The sequence below is a fragment of the Macaca fascicularis genome, chromosome 4 (assembly GCF_037993035.2).
Source record: "Macaca fascicularis isolate 582-1 chromosome 4, T2T-MFA8v1.1".
NCBI lineage: Eukaryota > Metazoa > Chordata > Mammalia > Primates > Cercopithecidae > Macaca > Macaca fascicularis.
The window spans coordinates 47,896,826-47,918,129 of record NC_088378.1 but is presented as its reverse complement, the minus strand read 5'-3'; the positions used below and the strand labels follow the sequence as shown (position 1 = coordinate 47,918,129).

At 39.8% G+C, this 21,304-nt stretch overlaps 1 protein-coding gene across 12 annotated transcripts in view; it reads right to left on the bottom strand.

Moving 5' to 3' along the window:
* Window positions 1-21,304, bottom strand: part of PHACTR2 (phosphatase and actin regulator 2) — a 295,091-nt gene that overhangs the window by 120,351 nt on the left and 153,436 nt on the right. The gene's annotated exons all lie outside the window — the stretch shown is intronic.

Sequence of the window (21,304 nt, the reverse complement as noted above, 5' to 3'; positions counted from 1 at the left end):
ATTATTCCATCAATAAAATAGCACTTGAAATTATGGCAAAAAAAAAAAAAAAAAAGGAAAAATCAAAACAGTAGTTTCTTCTTGGAGGCAGAAATTACCTGAGAAGAAACTTGAGGGAACATATAGGGGTGATGGAAATTATCTCAGCAATGGTTGGATGACCCAAAACTCATTAAATGGAATTTACAATTTCTTGCATTTCACTTTATGTAAAATTTACCTTTAAAAAAGCATAAATAGACAGTGAAGTCTAATTAATGACATGTATGCTTAAGTGTTTAGAGGTGAAGTGTACTGATGTCCATCAAAAATAATAAATGGATAGATAGATGGAATAGGCAAATGGATAAAAGCACAATAAAGTAAAATAGAGCAAAATGTTAAGTGTTGAATCCAGCTGGTAGATATGTATATGGGGCATGATACCAATTCTTTTATCTTCTCTGTATTTTTAAAACTTTCTTAATATAATATTGGTAATAGTAAAACAAATAAAAACAAAAATTGAACAGCAAGGACTTCTGCTTCCAAGAAGATAAAACAGACTTACTTTTTCTTTTTGAGACACAGTCTTGCTCTGTCGCCCAAGCTGGAATGCAGTGGCGTGATCTCAGTTCACTGCAACCACCGCCTCCCGGGTTCAAGCAATTCTCCTGCCTCAGCCTCCCGAGCAGCTGGGACTGACTACAGGTGCATGCCACCACGCCCGGCTAATTTTTGTATTTTTAGTAGAAACGGTGTTTCACCATATTGGTCAGGCTGGTCTCGAACTCCTGACCTCAAGTGATCCACCCATCTCAGCCTCCCAAAGTGCTGGGATTATAGGCCTGAGCCACCACACCCAGCCCAAACTTACTTTTTCTTATTCCTCTGGCTAAATAAAACTTAAAACACACACACACACACACACACGGATGTTACATATAAATGTAAGAAAATTCTGTAAGGCCAAGAGAAGGTAGACAAGCCTGGGACCTCAGAACCCAAGAAACAACAAGGTAGTGAGATTCCTGGGTTTTCTTTTTGCCTCAAATATCCCAGACTCATAGCTGAAGTCGTCAGAAACCTCTAAAGGCCAACAAGCATGGAAGCCAGCAACCCAGAAACACCAATGGGCACAGACCACAAGCATGTTCACTCTCTAGCCACATAACCAGGAAAGGGGCAGAGTAGCAAAATAAGAAACTTTTAGACAATAACTGCTCTACTACAGCCAAGCACCATGGAAGAACCTGTGACCATGCATGCTAGCAAAGGCTGAATGGAGTTACTAGATTTCCACCCTCATGCGGCTCTGAAAAAGAGCCCTAATATCCCCACTAGTGTGGTGTCAGAGAAGACCAAGCAGGAAACTAGCACCTTTATGCCTGGCGGCTGATAATGAAGCATCTTCCACAGTGTCAGTGGAGACCATGTAGGAAGCCCTGACATCCATCCCTTCCCAGCAATAACTGGGTATCTCTCCCCTCCCCCCAAAACAGAGGTGGTCAAATCATTGCACACTAGGAACAAGACCACTCCAACTGTGATATCAAGGGAGATCACATGGGGATCCGGAAATTCTACCTGTGCCCAACACTAACAAGGACACCCCACACACATACATAGTGTGTCAACAGAGGACAAGTGGAGAACTGGGATTTTTTACCTCCAGCAGGGGTGACAAGGTGGCACCCACTGCTTCCCCTGCTATAGAGGTGTCAGACAATGCCAATTAAAACAGAAGGTTTCAAACAAGATCTAGAGTCACATAACATAATACAAAAATGTCCAAGTTTCCATCAAAAATCACTTGACACACTAAGAACCAGGAAAATCTCAAACTGAATGAAAAAAGACAATCAATAGACATCAATTCCTAAATCCTTATGAGTTCTCCTTCCAAACAAATAGGAATAACTCCTGTTCCTCCCACTAGTGAAGTCTACTGTAATTTCAGGTACTATCTGGGCAGAGATGGGCAGACACTGCGCATTGCTAGGGAAAATTGGAGATTCAAGTCCTGCGCTGACTGATTCTTCTGAAAGTGGTTCCTAACCCTACTTTCAGCCATAGCACAACAGATAGAGATACAGGAGACAGACTGATTTTGAAGCTAATTCAGAGTAAAGGAGCAAAATATTTATTACTTCAATTCTACTCCTGTCCAACTTCCCTCCTTGAACCAGAGTGCAAACCCAGAGGGGAACTGAGAGTATGGTTTTACTTCTTCATGAAGACTTTCCGCTGAACTCTCATGTAAGGGCTTAACTTTGAACAACTTAAACGTTGTAAAATATAAAAGGGCTGATTATTATGAACATAGGAAACGAAAGTTTCCATCTCAAATTCATCTCTGTGGTTACCTGTCTAGTTTTCATTTTCTTACAATATAGTGGGATCTTTCTCTCCCAACCCACATATCCAGTTCCCTGATGCTCCACAAAAATTCTACTTTCTCTCTGAAGCAATTAAGAACAGCCTATTTTTCCCCTATCATAAACCACACTTGCAATTAGAAACCATATGTTGGCACAGGTGGCCAATGTGCCATTGTACTTCTCTTAAATCATGAATGTGAGGACCACTGTCACCCGCTTTTGAGTAGCATGGGAAGAATATTAACTCTCTTCTTTAGATACGCAGGACACTGGCATTGCTATGATATTTCTGTAATTTTGCTTGTGGATCAGTTTTCCATTAAAATCCATTTGAAACTTTCCATAAATTATTTCACAGTAAGTCTGGTGAATTTTGCATTTATATGCAGATAAAAACAAATTGCCAGGTAAATCCCAGATGAAAGGTAAAATTTCCTGATTGCTTTCAATGTTAATTTTGGTCCACTTTTATGTTACTAAGAGTAACTTGTCATTCATCAGAACTTACCTTTTCACACTTGAGTTCTACATTTTAAAACACAGCATATTTTGAAATACAGTCATTAGCTAATCAAATGTAGACACTTTAAATGACACAGCTCAGTCTATCTTCCCACTGAAACGAGCCCACACCTAACAGAATTTCCCTGCACCACCAATTGCTAAGAAATCAGAAAATACATACAGGTTTTATTTTTTATTTAAACAGAAATGTATCAATTAGGCAGTCCCAGCACAAATGTGACCATATAAGCCAAAAATAAACGAGGCTAGATAATTATCATATTGATAGGGTTTAGATATGAATCCCCACCCAAATCTCATGTCAAATTGTAATCCTCAGTGTTGGAGGTGGAGCAGGGTGGGAGGTATGGATCATGGCGGCAGAGTTCTCACGAATTGTTTAGCACCGTCCCCTCTTGATACTGTATAGTGGGTGAGATCACATGAATTCCAGTTGTTTAAAAGTGTGTAGCACCTCTCTCTCTCTCTTCCTCCTGCTCCAGCCATATAAGACATGCCTGCTTCCCCTTCACTCGGTGCCATGATTGTAAGTTTCCTGAGACTTTTCCAGAAGCTAAGCAGAAGCTAGCCTGCAGAACTATGAGCCAATTAAACCTCTTTTCTACATAAATTACCCAGTCTCTGGTATTTCTTTACAGCAGTGCGAGAACAGACTAATACACATATGAAATAAATTGTAGGTTTGAATAGTCTTCCCTTTGAGATTTGATAAATAAATGATAGGGATTCTTAGAAAAATTGAATCTACTTAATAGAGTTCATTGTATGTTTATACTATTTAATGGTTATGATATTTTTTATATCAATTTTTCCCCACACATAATTATTTCAGGCACTGAGAAATTGAGACAGATGTGGCATAGTATTACGACTCACAAATGTTGTAGCTGAAAGACCACTTAGAAAAGAATCTCCGTAAAAGAACTCCTGGTACTAATTTCGTACAAACTGACAGCCGCCCTGCAGAAAACAAGTAGGTGGTAAAAAACATGGTCTCAACTTTTCTCCAAATATCCTTAAATATCTGAAGGTTGATGAGAATGCATTTTTGAAGCCCAATTGTAGCAAAAATAACTAGGAGAAATCGTGTGTGGTAAATAATGCTTTGATAACACTCTGCTGTGTATGCTTTAAGAAAGTTAAAAAAAAAAAACAAGCATATCAAACTTTATTTACTTAAAATATAGTTTCCAGGCTTTGTTATTTTTTGTGCTTTGTTATGTTTTTACAATATTAAGATTATCTGTGTATATTTTTATTTCTATTACAGTTTTCATATTTCTATTATAATTCTGTCACTTTCCCCTTTAAAACCCACAGAACATATGGCAAAGAAAAATCAGAAGAGTGCTTAGGGAAGATTTAACTTTATTGCCTACATTTACATGAGGTCTCTTTCTCTCTCTCAAGTCTCAATAACTTAAGATATATTGCTATCATTAAACAAGGGCGAATGTACAACATCTGGGCACAGAAGCAACCCACTATTGGTTAGGGTGAACTGAAGGTATAAGCCATCACAGATGAGCTCGGATCACGGTTTCTAAGGCAGTCAAGTGGCTATCCTTGCCTTCCTTTGTCTAAAGGAGTTCCTTACTCTCTTATTAATCAGAGTTTACAGTGGGTTGGGTCAAATCTCTTCCTTTTAAGGGTAAAATAAATGGCAAGTGGAGAAGAAGAGAAAATGAACAGAAGAATCAAAATGTGTGGCATCACACAGGGTGCAGGTAAAAAATTCTGAGACTGCTGAACATGTATATTGAGATCAAACAAGGAAGTACAAGAATGGCAGATGGTGGAAGCCAGGTTTCTCACTACTGGAGAGAGAGGTTACAGACAAGCAACTGGAGAGGGAGGTTACAGATAAGCGAGAGAGTAAAGCTAGAATGATCCATGCAGCCCTGATTAGAGTTGGAGACATCTGCATGAACCCACACTTGGCCAGGTAGACAGATAGATAAGTAAATGAATTATAGACATGTATATATGCATGGGTTTACTTACACACATGTATTTGCTAGCTCTGTCCTCTCAGAAGGCCTAGAAGTAATAACTCCCCAGTAGCAAAGAGCACGTCCAGCACGTAGATCTTGGTTTCTAATAGCATTCTCCAATAGACAGACACCACCCTCCTTACAGAAAAGGCTGCTTCTAGAGCTGGGGCATGGAAAACACTAGATGAGCCCTGCAACATCTTGTAGTCCCAGAAAGTGCTCAAAAAGCAAACTGATGGGAGGGGGTAGGTTAAAGGGATACAGGAGCCCACTCAAACGTTTCCAAAGGCCAAAGTTGGAATAATCTCAGCAACAAAGAAAAAATATAGTATTAGATTATAACCCAAAGTATAAAATAAACATCCACAAATCCATACTCATATAGATAAATATTGAATGAATAAATGAATGTGGGAGAAGAGATAAATCCTTACAGAATTCCAAATAATTTATATACATAACCCTCTCTCAAGAAAGTGGAGCTTAACTCCTGACTGCTTAAATGTGGGCTATCCATAGTGACTTCCTTCCAAAGAGTACAGTATGGAAAGAGAGGAGAAAGGAGTGGCTTTATGGTGAAGATGCTGACAAACAGGACCTTAGCCAGGGAGCGAGGTTCACATCATCAGTGATAAGTTGTGCTGACAGTATGTACTCTTGATATGATATAAGGAGAATGGTACTTCAAAACCCACAATGCTGTAGTAACTACAAGGAAAACATCAGGCAAAACTAAATTGAGAAATATTTCTAAAATACCTGACCAGTACATCTCAAACCTTTCAAGGTCTGGCCAGGCATGGTGGGTCACGCCTGTAATCCCAGCAGTTTGGAAGGCTGAGGTGGGCAGATCACGCGAGGTCAGGAGTTCGAGACCAGCCTGGGCAACATGGTGAAACTCCACCTCTACTAAAAATACAAAAATTAGCCAGGCTTGGTAGCAGGCGCTTGGGAGGCTGAGGCAGGAGAAAAGCCTGAACCCAGCAAGTGGAGGCTGCAGTGAGCCGAGATCACGCCACTTTACTCCAGCCTGGGCTACAAAGCAAGACTCATCTCAAAAACAAAACAAGTCTGGGTGCGGTGGCTCACACCTATAATCCCAGCACTTTGGGAGGCCGAGGCAGGCAGATCACAAGGTCAGGAGATCGAGACCATCCTGGCTAACATGGTGAAACCCCATCTCTACTAAAAATACAAAAAATTATCCGGGCATGGTGGTGCGTGCATGTAGTCCCAGCTACTGGGGAGGCTGAGGCAGGAGAATCACTTGAACCCAGGATGCAGAGGTTGCAGTGAGCTGAGATTGTGCCACTGCACTCCAGCCTGGGCAACAGAGCGAGACACCATCTAAAAGACAAAAACCAAAACAAAACTATCAAGGTCATTCAAAACAAGGAAGGTCTGAGAAACTGTCAGACCAGAGGAGCCTCAGGAGACACCACTGCTACATGTAACACGGCATCCTGAATGCATCCTGGAACAAAAAAAGACGACATTAGGGGAAAACTACTGAAATCCTAATAAACTGTGGAGTTTAGTTAACAGGAATAATATCAGTGTTTGTTCCTCGGTTGTAACAAATGTATCATGCTGATATAAGATCTCTCTGTATCATTTTTTCAGCTTTTCTGCAAATCTAAAACTATTCTAAAATGAAGTTTATATTTTAAAATGTGGCATTCGCTATCATGGAGGTAAATGAGGATCAAAATTTTTTCTTAGGAGTGAGGAAGTTGGCTTGAAGGGGCCTCGGTGCCTACTGTCTTTTACTGACAGTAAAGATTTCAGCTGAAAGGAGTTTTGGAAAGTAAAATGCTTCAGACTTGACCATCTTTCTCTTCAAAATTCTCCCTTTACTAATACTTCCATTCCCAGTATTCTATAAGTAAGAGAACATTTAAATTGCTGTTTCAACATTTTTTAGCACATAATGGATCTTGCAAAATGGTAGACAAATGGTAGACAATAGGGCCAGCTCCAGCACGCATCAGGAGGTATTCAACAACAGTCACTGTGTAACCACACAGAGAGAAGAGATTCCAAACATCCCTCCACCACACACACACACACACACACACACACACACACACACACCCATGATGGACTTTATCATGAAGTGAACAAATCAAGGCTGGCTGATCTTTTAAAGTAATGCCAATAAAAATTTTCTCATTATCAGTACTATGTTCATCAGAGACATATGACACATATTTATGGGAAAAAATTAAAACAAATTTATAGTCATGTCCTTCAACATGTGAAAGGGTTAAATGTAAAAATTTTAAAGGAACTATCCAAATATCTAAATAATCTAAAAATTTTAGATTATTTTTGAACTTTCTATATATAAACGTATTCCGTCACTTAAAAATCTGAAAACAATAGAATTTTAGAGTTAGAAAAGATCTTGGCTCAGAAGAAAATTGCTTTTCATCAGCTGATGGTTCCTTTAAAAATAATCAGCATTAAGGTAATAATCATGGCTAAAGTATTTTAAAAATTATTTAGCCATCATCTTTTTAAATCCCCAAGAGTAAAAGAACAGAATGTAAGGAAGAAATTAAATTTAAAGAAAAAGAATAGAATATGAAAACATTACCGTATTAGAGTGTATTGAAAGGATTTTAGTAGCCCTGGAGGAAGATTGCTCATAACCCTGCTATTCATACTTGCCTCCCAATTTGCCAATTTCCTTTCCCCCATCACTTGAAAGAAGGTACAAAGTTATCTAAAGGGAGTTGGGATAAGACCAGTAGTTCCCACTGTCATTAAAATTAATACTATGGAGATTTTCCAAAAAGATTTTTTCGAGGCATACAGTCAGAACGTAAATGATATTGCACTTACAATCCCATTCAGACCAAATATCAATCATTTCAAAGCCCCAGAGGCCGGGCGCGGTGGCTCAAGCCTGTAATCCCAGCACTTTGGGAGGCCGAGACGGGCGGATCACGAGGTCAGGAGATCGAGACCATCCTGGCTAACAGGGTGAAACCCCGTCTCTACTAAAAAATACAAAAAGCTAGCCGGGCGACGTGGCGGGCGCCTGTAGTCCCAGCTACTCGGGAGGCTGAGGCAGGAGAATGGCGTAAAGCCGGGAGGCGGAGCTTGCAGTGAGCTGAGATGCGGCCACTGCACTCCAGCCCGGGGACAGAGCGAGACTCCGTCTCAAAAAAAAAAAAAAAAAAAAAAAAAAAGCCCCAGAAAGCCTCCTTATGCTTCTTCCAAATCAATAGCAACCCTCTCACCTCTATTCCCCCAGATAACCACTATTTTGACTTCCAGCAGCATTGATTTGTATTATCTGTTCCTTTTTTTTTTTTTTTTTTTTGTAATTTTTTGTAGAGATAGGATTTTACCATGTTGCCCAGGCTGGTCTCAAACTCCTGGATTCAATTGATCCACCTGCCTGGGCTTCCCAAAGTGCTGGGATTACAGGTGTGAGCCGCTGTGCCTGGCCTGTTTTACCTGTTCTTGAACTTCAATTTAGTGTATCACACAATATGATCTTTTGTATTTCTTTCACTGAATGTCTGTGAAATTCATCTGTGGAACTTTTTTCCCTTACTTCGTTTCTGGGAAAGCGAATCTACTTCTCTACCATCTTTTGATGTTGCCCCGAAGCCATGATAAACTAGAATTTCACCGAAGCAAGATAAAAGGTAGAGATGTAGTTTATTTTCTGTTAAAAAAAAAAAAAAGATGTATATCTATTCTTACAATGCATATTAGAGCACTCAGCAGAGCTCTGAGCAATGTAATTTATAAAAGCACTGGGCTACAGTGTTATCCACCATGGGACAACAATCATGTTTAGTACTTTCATATTATCCTATATATTAAAGCCCTATATATAAGGAAACTGGGAGCCAGGAAGGCTATCTGGGTTCCCAAATTGTTAACTAGTGACAGAGATAAGAGTCTAGGTCACCTGATTCCTGATCCAGGCTTATTTCCCACTCTACCAGGCTGTCTCCATTGGCATATGATAGCTAAACTCATGGTGAACCAGCAACACTCCTAGTAGCTCTAAAATAGCAGTAAGACTATTTGTAAAAAACAAAAAAGCAGGCCGGCACCGTGGCTCATGCCTGTAATCCCAGCACTTTGGGAGGACGAGGCGGGTGGATCACGAGGTCAGGAGATCGAGACCATCGAGACCATCCTGGCCAACATGGTGAAACCCCATCTCTACTAAAAATACAAAAAATTAGCTAGGTGTAGTGGTGTGCACCTGTAGTCCTAGCTACTCGGGAGGCTGAGGCAGGAGGATCACTTGAACCTGGGAGGTAGAGGTTGCAGTGAGCCAAGATCATGCCACTGCATTCCTGTCTCAAAAAAAAACAAAAAAAAAAAAAACAAAAAAAAGCAAAGAAGACATTGCACAATCAGGACAAGCAATAAATCTATGTTATTGTTCTGGGTTTTGACCACCCAACTGGGATGGTGAACTGTAAGCCAAGAAGAGAGCTGGAGCCTAGTTCTAACTCTGTCACTTAATCAGCCCTGTGACCTTGAACAAGGACCCCAATTTTTCATGGCTGAAATTAGGAGACTAGGTTAAATGATCTCTAGGCTCCTTTCCAACTTTAAAAATTCTGACTTCATATTGCTTTGTGCTGAGTTTATCAGTCTTATAGGTCACATTAAGACCTATTCTAGTACTTGATATTTTATTATGCTAAAAAAAAGGACCAGTTCTCAGTGCCTTATAAATACTGCCTCTTTCATCATTACTACAACCCTGCGAAGTAGTTGCTATTAGTATTCCCATTTTATAGATGAGGAAATTGAGGCTGAGAGAGACCAAGCAACTAGCAAGATCCCACAGCTGGTAAGCAGGATTTAAACTCAGGCAGTTTACCTCCCAAGTATTCCTTGTACAAAAATGGGGAGGAGGGTAGTGGGTGGGAGTGGATTTCTATTTTAAGAGAAGGCAAGAGATAAACCCTAATGAGTAGTAACTCAATTCAACTCCTAACAACTTATTGGGCTAATCCAAGGAGTTAGGGCAGGTACTGTTTTGCTGTCTAAAACAATGCCCAGTGTCATCATGGTTAATTTCACGCTGGCGGCATGCAGAGTGTACTCTATATCTTATACTGACTAAAGTAATTTGATTGCACAGAATCCTTATTTATCATAATATTAATTTTAGAAGTTTGATACTATCAATTTTTAAACTTGTTTTTTTAACAGAGGCAGACATTATTTTTAAACTCCCAGAGGGAAAAGCTACTAAGGACTTCCATCTGCCTGCAAGCACTGACAGAGAATTCCAGAGTTTAAACTTGTGGCCAACAGGCCTGCTGAACGAATATGTTTGTGCAGCTGCGTGACATCCTGATTCACTGACATGAACAATATCCCCTAGACTTGCTACAGGATATTTAACAGATTAAATAAAGTCGCTCTTATTTGGGGTTTACAGAAATGCTGATTGAGTAGGCAAAGGGCCACTTTGCTAATGGAAAATCAATTTTAATGTAAATAAAAGCATTTTACATTTTGAATGCCACCGTTATCGCTACAAGGGAAGGGGTTGTCTCTATGAACAGATAGGATGACTGCTTAGGAATAGCAAGATGTTTGCTACAGAGAGGAAAAATGTGACAGGAATCAACCAACAACCTATCTTGTTCTCGGTAGATGTTAGTCATATACAACAACTCCCAGAGTGTGGAGTGGAGCAGGTCATGGTGTGTAGAGTGTGTGCTGTGTTTGTGAAAAGGAAGAAAAAGCTGATATGCCCCCAACGCACAATCTGCCAAGTGAGAAAATTTCACCTCATCCATGTTAGGATAATGATCACCCTGTTCATACTGGGAATGTGCATGGGGACAGACCTTTAGGGGAGAAGCTGGCAGACCTTATATATAAATTGTAAAATAAAATCTGTTGAAATACCACACTTCTCCTCTCGTCCCCCCTCCCCACTGCCTCCAACCAATGGAGTCTCGTTCTGTCACCCAGGTTGGAGTGCAGTGGTAAGATCTCAGCTCACTGCAACCTCCAGCTCCCAGGTTCAAGTGATTCTCCTACCTCAGCCTCCCAAGTAGCTGGGATTACAGGTGCATGCCACCACGCCTTGCTAATTTTTGTATTTTTAGTAGAGACAGGGTTTCAGCATGTTGGTCAGGCCAGTCTCAAACTCCTAAGCTAGAGTGATCCGCACACCTCAGCCTCCCAAAGTGTTTGTTTTACAGGCGTGAACCACCACACCTGGCTGAAATATCCCAGTTTTTAAGTAAGGGGCTAAATTTTGTTTCAGACAAAATTATGAAAAAATTCCCACAGAGGATGAATGTAACAGAAATATTATTAAAATAACACATTAAATCTAGACCAATATCTTTAAGTCAAAAGGCTGGTGGATAAATAAAAGCCCAGAGAATATACATATACATATAATGTAACTAATGTACTCTCTATGTCCAAGAGCCTCCTGGCAGTCATACAAAGTCCCCAAGGCTGGTATCTGTGGAGAGACGGTGGCCACATGTAGCATCCTGGACAATCTCCCCAAGGCAGACGTGAAACCTGCAGGCATATACTGTGGAAAACAGAATGCTGGGAGATAGATCCCATGGAGAAGAATTTATGTCAATTAGTCATACGGAGTCCCCAAGGCTCCCAGATTTATGTCCTTATAGCTCAGTTGAGATGACTGCAGCAACCCAGCCATCTGAACTTGGAGAGGAGTGAAAAGGGACTGGAAATGATGGATGATCTGAGGGACATTGAGGAGAAAGAAGAGAGGAGTCTGAGGAACTGCCTGGAGAAGTCGAAGAACTCCATGGCCTGAACCTCTACAAGGGTATGGCGGGATGTCAAGAAGAGAGAAAATTTGGAGGAGAGACCTTCAGCTTGTGTTCAGGCACCATGAACTTCAGGTGTTGGCAGAACATTCAAGGGAAGATGTCCAACGGACAGTCAGAAATGCATTACTGGCACTCTAGCAAGAAACTGGAGTTGAAGTTATTTGGTGGAGTCTTCCAAACAAAAGCAGCTGTTGAGGACCAGGGGTAAACTCCTAGAGAATGATTACATTTAGGAGCAAGAGGGCTTTGCACAATAAAGAACTTCGAAATTCTTTAGCATTGAGAATGAACAACTAAAGAAAAAAGTTTTGTTTGCTGTTTGTTTTAAATTCATAAAGTGTGAAGGACACTCGAGCAGGCTCATGGGCTGAGGAAAAGGAGCCCTCGGTGTTGGGGTGTTGAAGACACAAGAAAGAAGAAGGGCTGCAGAGTTGCACCAGCCAGGATATCAGACCAGCCACACGGGGACTGCATGGGGACTGAATTCCTTCAGGTCATAGCAAGATTTGGGGTGGAGTGGGAGAGTCTGAACTTCATCCAGTGAATATGAGGAAATAACCAGGAAGTCAGGAGATGACAGCACCAAAGAAACGTGAAGGAAAACTCAGCAGATGGCACCTACCTCAAATGAGGGCATGCACAAGACCAGACGCAAAACGAGCAGGAAATAGCACTGGGGAGTTGATGCAATGTCAACGCCCCCTGTGATAGGAGAGGTGAAGGACAACAGAGCCTCCCTTAAAGAGAATTAACAGGGCAACAGTGTTGCCAAGGAGACCCAGGGTTCGGACAATCCAAGGGAGAAGAGGAAGGTGACATCTGCAAAAAATAATGAGGCTGTAGCAAAGTGTGCTCACTGTGGAATGGAGACATTCATTCACAATTTATTGAGCAGTATTATAGAGGAAGGGCTACAATGGTAAGCAAAAACAGATCAGATCTCTGCCCTTAGGAGGCTTGCAGGCTATGAGAGAGGCTGACATTAGTCAAACAACCATTCACCCAAATGTAGACCTGCAACGTGTAGTGAGTAGGAAACGTGGGGGACCCCAGGGGCTCACACAGTGGCACTGTAGCATTAGTTCCCATGGCAGACATAGCACAAAATGGCCTCCAAATTATGAGTTAAAATTCAGGGTAGAATTGTTTGAGGGCTACAGAGGTTTAGTCTAGTTTCATAGCATTGCCTAAAAGGTAGAAATATCCTATTCAAATTAAACAGGAAACCATTTAAAAGCCACTGAAAAGCAAAGGATTAACATTCCTCGGTTTGTATATCTAATTCTCTTGAGAGAGAGAAACAATTCCACTAATTGCTTTTTAAAAAAACGATTTTATAAAAATGATGCCTTTAGTGTTGATTTTATATTGTTTCTAACATAGTTATTGAGGATGCCCCACTTGTGAGATGTTCTATTTTGGTTTCTTTCTTTAAAACGACAAGTGTGTTAAACAAGCATTCCAGAGAATGAGTTGCACCAGCAGGATTTGGATAAAACACATACAGAAAGCCTCTGAATCCAATTAGGGCACCATCAAAAAACCAGCTTATTCCAAAATCTTTTTCTAATATAATTTTTATTGAGATTTTCAATACTGGTCTGAAGAAACATTGAACATGTTCTAGAATGATGGGGAAAAGCCCATAACAGAACCTCAGAAGTAGCCAATTCTAATTCACCAATGTTTTCAGAAACTGTAAAAATGATTTTTAATTGTTGTTGTTATTAAGTGAGTAGGTTAAAAAAAAGACTACCTCTCTGAGAAGCGAGGAAAAATAATAATTCTCACCACTAGATTAGCAGTCCCATGAGGACAGGGAGCAAGTTGATTTTATTCCTGGTGGTGTCCCTATACTGTACTTAGGCCACAAAAAGGTCCCTAAAAATATTTACAAAAAGAGTAAGTCATGGGAAAATGTGGGGCAATAATTTACAAGGCCTAGGCTATGATTTATTTTAGCAGGTCTTTAGATTTTTCACAGAGGAAACTGTTTCCAACAGTGCCTTCCTGTAGAATTCCAAATATTTTGAAAGATAATATAACAAACACTAATGTTTGAAACTGGGAAAACATCAGAGCCAGCAGGAAGGATGATTAACACTCATAAGAATGGTACAGACGTCGCTGACACAGTTTTCAGGTAAGCAAACACTTAATTGCTCTTTACAAGGTAATTGAAAGACAATTCATCAAAGACAAATAATTGAAAAACAGCTGGAATAATTTATATGTGAAATTGTCTTTTAAGAAGTTTCTATTTTCACCCAGCGATGAGTGGTGAAAATTAATTTCTTCAAGAGCACTCTCTTTGTTAACATTTCCTTCTTTCTCATCTCAGATTTTTCTTCAAACTTAACCTTTTTTCTCCTAATTGGGGAAGCCAGAAAGGCAATTTTGTTCCATGGCAAAGAAACGAGAAAATAAATTATCTAACTAAATTGGAACTAAATCCAAACTGCTTTTGTTTTTTCCATTCTCTTTAGGCATCACACACGAGAACCTGAATCTCTTAGAAAACAGTGGAACAATATAGAAAACTATAATACCTTTTTAATCTGAAATTAAATTATTTGATAATATAGCATTATGACAGATGTTTAGTTATGTGGCAATATTTTAGGCTTTCGATTAACTGAATATATCAGAGCTACAAGGTAGAACTACCTTGCATAATGGCCCATTGTGGTGGTGGCAAACATCTGACTCTACAATGTAACATGTTCAATGACGAGGAATCATTCTTTAAGACTAGCAGCCAGCAACAAGTTTTTATTCCAATTTAAACAGAACACACCACCTCTCCTATCTCATCTTTCCACTGTGAAGCAAATATCTCCCGTTAGACCAGTACCCTAAGGGGAGCAAACGCAAATGGAAGGAGGCTGACACTTAGGTATTTCCACACTAAAGCTTCCAGAGAAGAAAATGGTTTGTTTTGTTTAATTCTTTAGCTATTTGTCACACTGATACAACTTTGCATATGCTTAAAAAATAGGAAATAGCCATTTTAAATATAAACACGTACCTGTGAGTACTGCAAAGGAAAAACATGGGCTTTCAGTGCCAGAAAGATTTGAATGTAATAATCTGTTCCTCCCCATTCTAGTTGGTAACCTTAGGTCTGTAATTCAACCTTTCAGAGTCCCTCATCTGTAGAATGGGGTAATACAATTCACGATTTGGGTTGTGGCTAGTGTTAATAGAGATAATACATGTAAGCAAGTGGAAAAAGGCTGATAAGAGGTTTTGTGGGGAGTAAAAACAGAGAGTGGGTTATTTATGATTTGGAGCAATTGGGGCAGCAAAATTTCTTGGAAAAAATATTTTCCTGGTCTTCTAGAGGTCTCCAGGAAAACAAAAATGCCCCCTGAAATAAATTCCTGTATACCCACCCAAAACGGATACCTGCATTCTCCATTGGTCTCAAGATAATTGCTGGGAGCTGCTAAAACCAACTAAGACTCAAGGGAAATCCCCACTACTCTATAGCAGAAATGCCCTGGATTAAGGAAAGAAACTAAGCAAGAAGGTTGACATCATATACAAGAATGAGAGAGGAGCTAAGAGTTGGACTTGGCTCTATTTCCTACCAGCTGGGAAATTGCTGAATTTTTTTTATTTTTATGCTTGCACCTGCAAAAAATAAATTTTAAAAACCAAACCAACAAACATAAAACTATTTTATTGAAAAGCCCAGTTGCTTACTTGATTAATACAACACTTAGTAAATCAAGGTGAAAGTAATTAGGCATTATTTAGTCAGATACAAGTTGTTGTTCCTTTTGGTTTTTAAAAACCCTGCACCGTATAAGATGTGTTGCTAAGTCTGCTAAACACAGGAAGTTGCATTTTACTGTTGTTTCCAAATATGCCTAATGTCACAATCTAAAGAGAAAAGAAAGATCCGTTTCATGATTCCATTAACTTCAGATATTTTAAGTAAAGACCACCTGTAAATTTAATGTAGATGACAAAGTCCCGGAGGATTCTCTCGATGAGACTCATGTTATCCACTGGACTAGCTAAGAAATCATTATCAAAGGGCCCTTTGTTTATTCTGCCCTTCCCTTTTCAACATCTAGCAGGAACCTTACGCTCATTCTCTTTGCCTCTAGGACTGCAGTACCCAGCAATGAAAATAAACTTGGACTGGCACTGCAAAACCACAAGCAACTATTAATTAAATCCTTATCAGTTATTTCCACTGTCTACAATAAGACGCCATTTTTATGCCTTGGGGTATTGAATGTTGAATCTGAAATAGGGTCTTGGATCCAAGTGAACTGTTCTCAACTTGGAAGACCACCAATATTCTATGACTTTTAACCTCCTCCGATTGAGTACTCAGCATATTCTAATCTGCAAGATGCCTTAAAAGTCTACAATGACAGAGTCACAACTAAAGGGTGTAGAGGTTTGGCTAAGAACTTCTGCACGCCCTGACCCCCATGCCCAATCCATCATAATCTGGATTCGGGTAAGGGCCTAAGAGAAGTGAGTCTTATTTGCAGTCTTTGCAGAATGCTTGTATCTCGCCATCTCAAGGCAATTCCTGGTCCAAGAGATGCCTATAAAATGAAATAATTTCTGACGTTTAGGGAGAGTTTTTAATCATTTTACAAAAGGACCTAAGGTCACTAGATTTTGATGCACCCAATTCTTATTAGGGTGCTTAACCAGTTTGAGGGACCTTTTTCAATAAAATAAGGAATTTGGAACCTACAGGAGGTGGGTGTGCTTTGGAAGCATTATCTTCATGTCTTGTGACAAGATAAGCAGTCCACCAAAACTGACTGCACCAGTTAAGAGTTTCCTGTGATATTTACAAATTGATAGCAAGACATCACTGGAAGCCTGCTAGGTGGTTTACAATGCGTATGGGCTAGAATACAAATGCAGTTAGTCGTAATGAATCATCTTCAAGTTACCAACCTGTCTCAATGGGGCTGCTGCATTTTCTTGCAAGAACATTCTTGTTCTGGCTTTACTTTGACAGGTGTTTAAACACCATCTTTCTTTAACACGCTTATTCATTTTCTTTCTTATTTTAGCAGCTCTTTGCAAAGAGACATGTCACCCTGTGGATTTCAAACACATCTAAGACAATGAAAGCATACAGAGCCACCAAAACCAAACAGAGAAAAGGAAGACTATATATGTAGTGACATTTGAGAACAAAACATTTTTCCAAATACAGTGCTTCACATTCAGGACCCTCAAAGAAGATTATAAAACCAGTCAGGTGGCCACATTAGTTACTGACCACACTGGGATTAGGATCCTGATAAGTAGTTTTGGGTTTTTTTTTCCTGAACATTAATCAATTTGGTGCTCCAATCACAAGTTACTGGTATTGATTCCTTACACAATGGCAGAAACATAATGTCACATATTCCATTTCTTTCTTTCTTTCTTTCTTTCTTTCTTTCTTTCTTTCTTTCTTTCTTTCTTTCTTTCTTTCCTTTTCTTCTTTCCTCTCCTTTCCCTCCCTTCCTTCCTTTTTTCCTTCTTCCTCCTTCCTTTCCTCCCTCTCTCCCTCTTTTCCTCCCTCCTTGCTCCCTGTCCCCTAGCTTGCTTCCTTCCTTCCTTCCTTCCTTCCTTCCTTCCTTCCTTCCTTCCTTCTTTCCTTCCTTCCTTCCCTCCTTCCCTCCCTTCCTTCTTTCCCTTCTTCCTTCTTTTTCTTTAAGACAGGGTCTCACTCTGTCTATCGCCCAGGCTGTAGTGCAGTGGCATGATCACGGATCACCACAGGCTTGATCTCCTGGATTCAGGTGATCCTCCCATCTTGGTCTCTTGGGTAGCTGGGACTAGAGGTGCACACCACCACACCCACATAATTTTTTCTATTCTTCATATAGATCGGTTTCACCACATTGCCCAGGCTGGTCACAAACACATATTCCATTTTCTAAGTTTACCCTATATACTCAACAGCCTATGCTTTACCTCCTAAGAGTACTGCCTAGTCACACTGGTTAATTTACGTTGCTGAAAATCACCTTCAATGCCTCCTCTTACTCAAGTCATATCCACTGAATATGGCACTGTTGAGGTGAGTGGGGAAGAGGCCTTAATCAGTTAAGAAATGAAACTGAAAAATCAGAAAAAAGACAATGGATGCAGTGTGCTTATGGGACATTGCTAATAAATCCTGGTTTGTACACTGGTTTTAGGGACATGGCTTAAAATCCTTAAATGGCCTATTCAAAAAATGTAGAAAAAAGGGGCTGGGCACGGTGGCTCATGTCTGTAATCCCAGCACTTTAGGAGGCCGAGGCAGGTGGATCACCTGAGGTCAGGAGTTCGAGACCAGCATGGTCAACACGGTGAAACCCTGTCTCTACTAAAAATACAAAAATTAGCCAGGTGGAGTGGTGATGCCTGTAGTCCCTGCTACCTGGGAGGCTGAGGCAGGAGAATCGCTTGAATCTGGGAGGCGGAGGTTGCAGTGAGCCAAGACTGCACCATTGCACTCCAGCCTGGGTGACGGAGCACGACTCCGTCTCAAAAAAACAAAAACAAAACAAACAAAAACAAAAAAAGGACACTGCTAAGGGCTGAATTGTGCCCCTCAAAACTCATACGTTAAAATCTTAACTCCCAGTACCTCAACATGGGACCATATTTGAATACAGGGCCTTTAAAAAAGTAAAATTAAGGTAAAAAGAGGTCATATGGGTGGGCTCTACTCCTGTGGGGTTATTATAAGAGGAGAACATTTGAGCACAGACGTGTGTGTGTGCACAGAAGATGGACTGTAGGAGGACACAGAGGGAAGGCAACCATCTACAAGTTAAAGACAGAGGCTCTGAGCAGAAACTAACCCAGCTGACACCTTGATCTTAGACCTCAGCCTCCAGAATAGTGAGGAAATACATTTCTGTTGTTGCAGCCACCCAGTCTGTGGTATGGTGTTATGACAGCCTTAGCAGACTAATACTGTACAGACATTTACTATTATCTGCAAAGTTATTTATTAACATGTCGAATGTAAAGTGAAAATGTCACACAGCTTTCAACCTCACCTCCACCTCAGCCCACTTGAAAGAAGGAAAAAGAAAAGTTCTTTGAAGGATTTTGCTATGATTACTTTATAATGGCTTCCTAAATTAAAACATTCTTGTTTGGAAAATGAGGTATACGTATGTTCTGACATTCTGTGGTTGGATGACTGAAGGGGATTCAGTTTTTTAAAAGTGTACAGTTCTAAATTCTTCTAAAAATCTCATGTTTGATTTTATTCTTTTCATGTTTTCTTTAAAAAATTGGCAGTCAAGTACTTTCCAAGCAACAGAACATTAGTTGTGCACAGATGTATACAATTCTGCTTTAGAGGCCTTTAGGAAAATGAAGCACAGCGCAGTCAGGCCAACAGGAACCCACGGCATGAGCTCAGTTAACTTGTTCTGGTTTATTCCAAGTTTCCATTCTCACCTGGCTCTTTCATAAACAGGTTGGCAGGTCAACACAAGTTAACTTTACAGAAGAAGAAATTTTGAAAAACACAAAATACCTTTATAATAGATGACATTGATCAGCACAATCCTGAATCATCCTGTTAGACTGCCCTTCTCAGTCCTGTGAGCCACCCAGCTGTTGTCAGATACATTTTTATACAAGAAGGAAGGTCAGAGGGAATGTTCAGCACACCCTGAAACACCTTAGGCAACAAACAGTGGCCTTCCACAGGGAGGCTGGAAAATTCTTTAGAAAAAGCTTTTAAGAGACCCCAATTAAGATTGAATGGAATTTACTTCACACTGGGCAATGGGCTGCAAATAGGCACAAAATTGAAAGGAAAGGATGCCTAAAGTACAAACAGAGGCGAAAATAAAAAGTCAAACATTATCCAGAAAGGAACGCATGAACAGAAGTCTTAAATAAATGATTGCTTCCTTTTGGAATTTTCAGAATTTGCCGCCTACAGTTCTAAAAAGGAAAAGGGCTCAGCCTCCTTTTCAGAAATGTATTTTACTAAAATCTTTCTTATAATTCTTCCTACTCATTGTTAAACAGCTATTTTCATCTAGAGACCTGTTCTTTGACTCTGGCTTTGGGTTAAGTAATTAGCATGCAGCACCCTCAGATAAAGTTCACAGGGGTCTTCTTGAAAAGGCAACAAGTTGAAATTCTGTGGCCTTTTCCTAAACAGTAATTGGCATTCTGCTGATAACTTCCTTGCCTTCTAATGTAACTATATATTTACTTCAAACCTAGTTATTGTGGGAAATGCATTATTTTGCTGCTTATAATATTAACAAAATGAACATAAAAGCAAACAGGTTTCTGGCAATAATATTCCATAAGAATCTCAACATTCCACTTGACAATAGGAATATTTGCTCATAAACAGTTAATATGAATGACCCAATTCATCCCAGCATTTGCGTACAGAACATCAGAGTCTCTGAACTGGATATTTTGTAACTTTTGCCTCAAGTAAAGAGAAAGACACACATAAATATTCAAATGAGGACTTTTTTTAATTTAAATACCGAAGGTCCGTGACTTACCATGGTTTGACTTACTATTTTTTTTTTTCACTTTATGATGGGCTTATCAAGATACAATCCCATCACAAGTTGAGGAGCATCTGTACAGTACAACTAACCTATAATTTGTTTTCCAGAAGATGTTTCTCACCTTAGGAATCCTCTGGAATGTTTGTTGAAAACACAGACTCTGAGACCCCTCTCCAAAAGACTTTGATTTTGTTGACCTATAATGTGGGACCCAGCAATCAGTATTTTGCACACTAAGTGAGTCTCACAATTGGGCACTTTTGTGAAATATCAATGGTAGTTTGTAATACCCCAGGATCCAATGAGAACCAGCATCCCATAAAGATGTTGCATCCCTAAAATAAAAACACAGAAAAATACAGGAATACCACAATTATTCAATGTAGATCTTAAATGTGAGTCTTCTTTAAAAATGCCAGCACATTATTATCACAGTAAGCACATTGTTAAATTAGTCTATGTACCATAAAACTTTTAAACTTCCATAAAATATTTTTTAGACCATTGCAACAAGCCAAGTCAAAGTTGAGATTCTGTGTGACCATAACCCAAGAAAGTCTTTTGAAATGAGTTAAAAGCTATTTGCTAAAGAGAAAAATCAAGTCTTCTAGATAAAAGGAAAATGTTCATCCTGATGAATTGGGAGGGATGGTGGTGTTTGTGCATATTGCAGCAAGTTTGCTTTGCTACCTTATGTCCCAGCCAAGCTATCAACCAAGCATGAAGCCAGAATAAAGACACGTTCTAATACAAATACTCAAAAACCACACACCCCATGAGCTTTTCTCAAGAAGCACTCTGTGTGCTCTGCCAAAATAAGGAAATAGACACAGAAAGAAAAAAAAAAAAAAGGCGTGGGATCCAGCAATCTGGAGATTCAACGCAAGAGGAAAGCGGAAGGAATCCCCCTGGTGTGATGAAGAGAGATCCTAAGACAACAGCCGGACAGTGGGCTCGGAGAAAATCCAGTCCACGTGGGAAGAGGGCAAAGGCTATGTATGAAGCTCTTCAAGATGAACCTGAAAGAATAACTCGAGTGTTTGAACATATTGAACATATTGACAAGCGATTTATTAAAT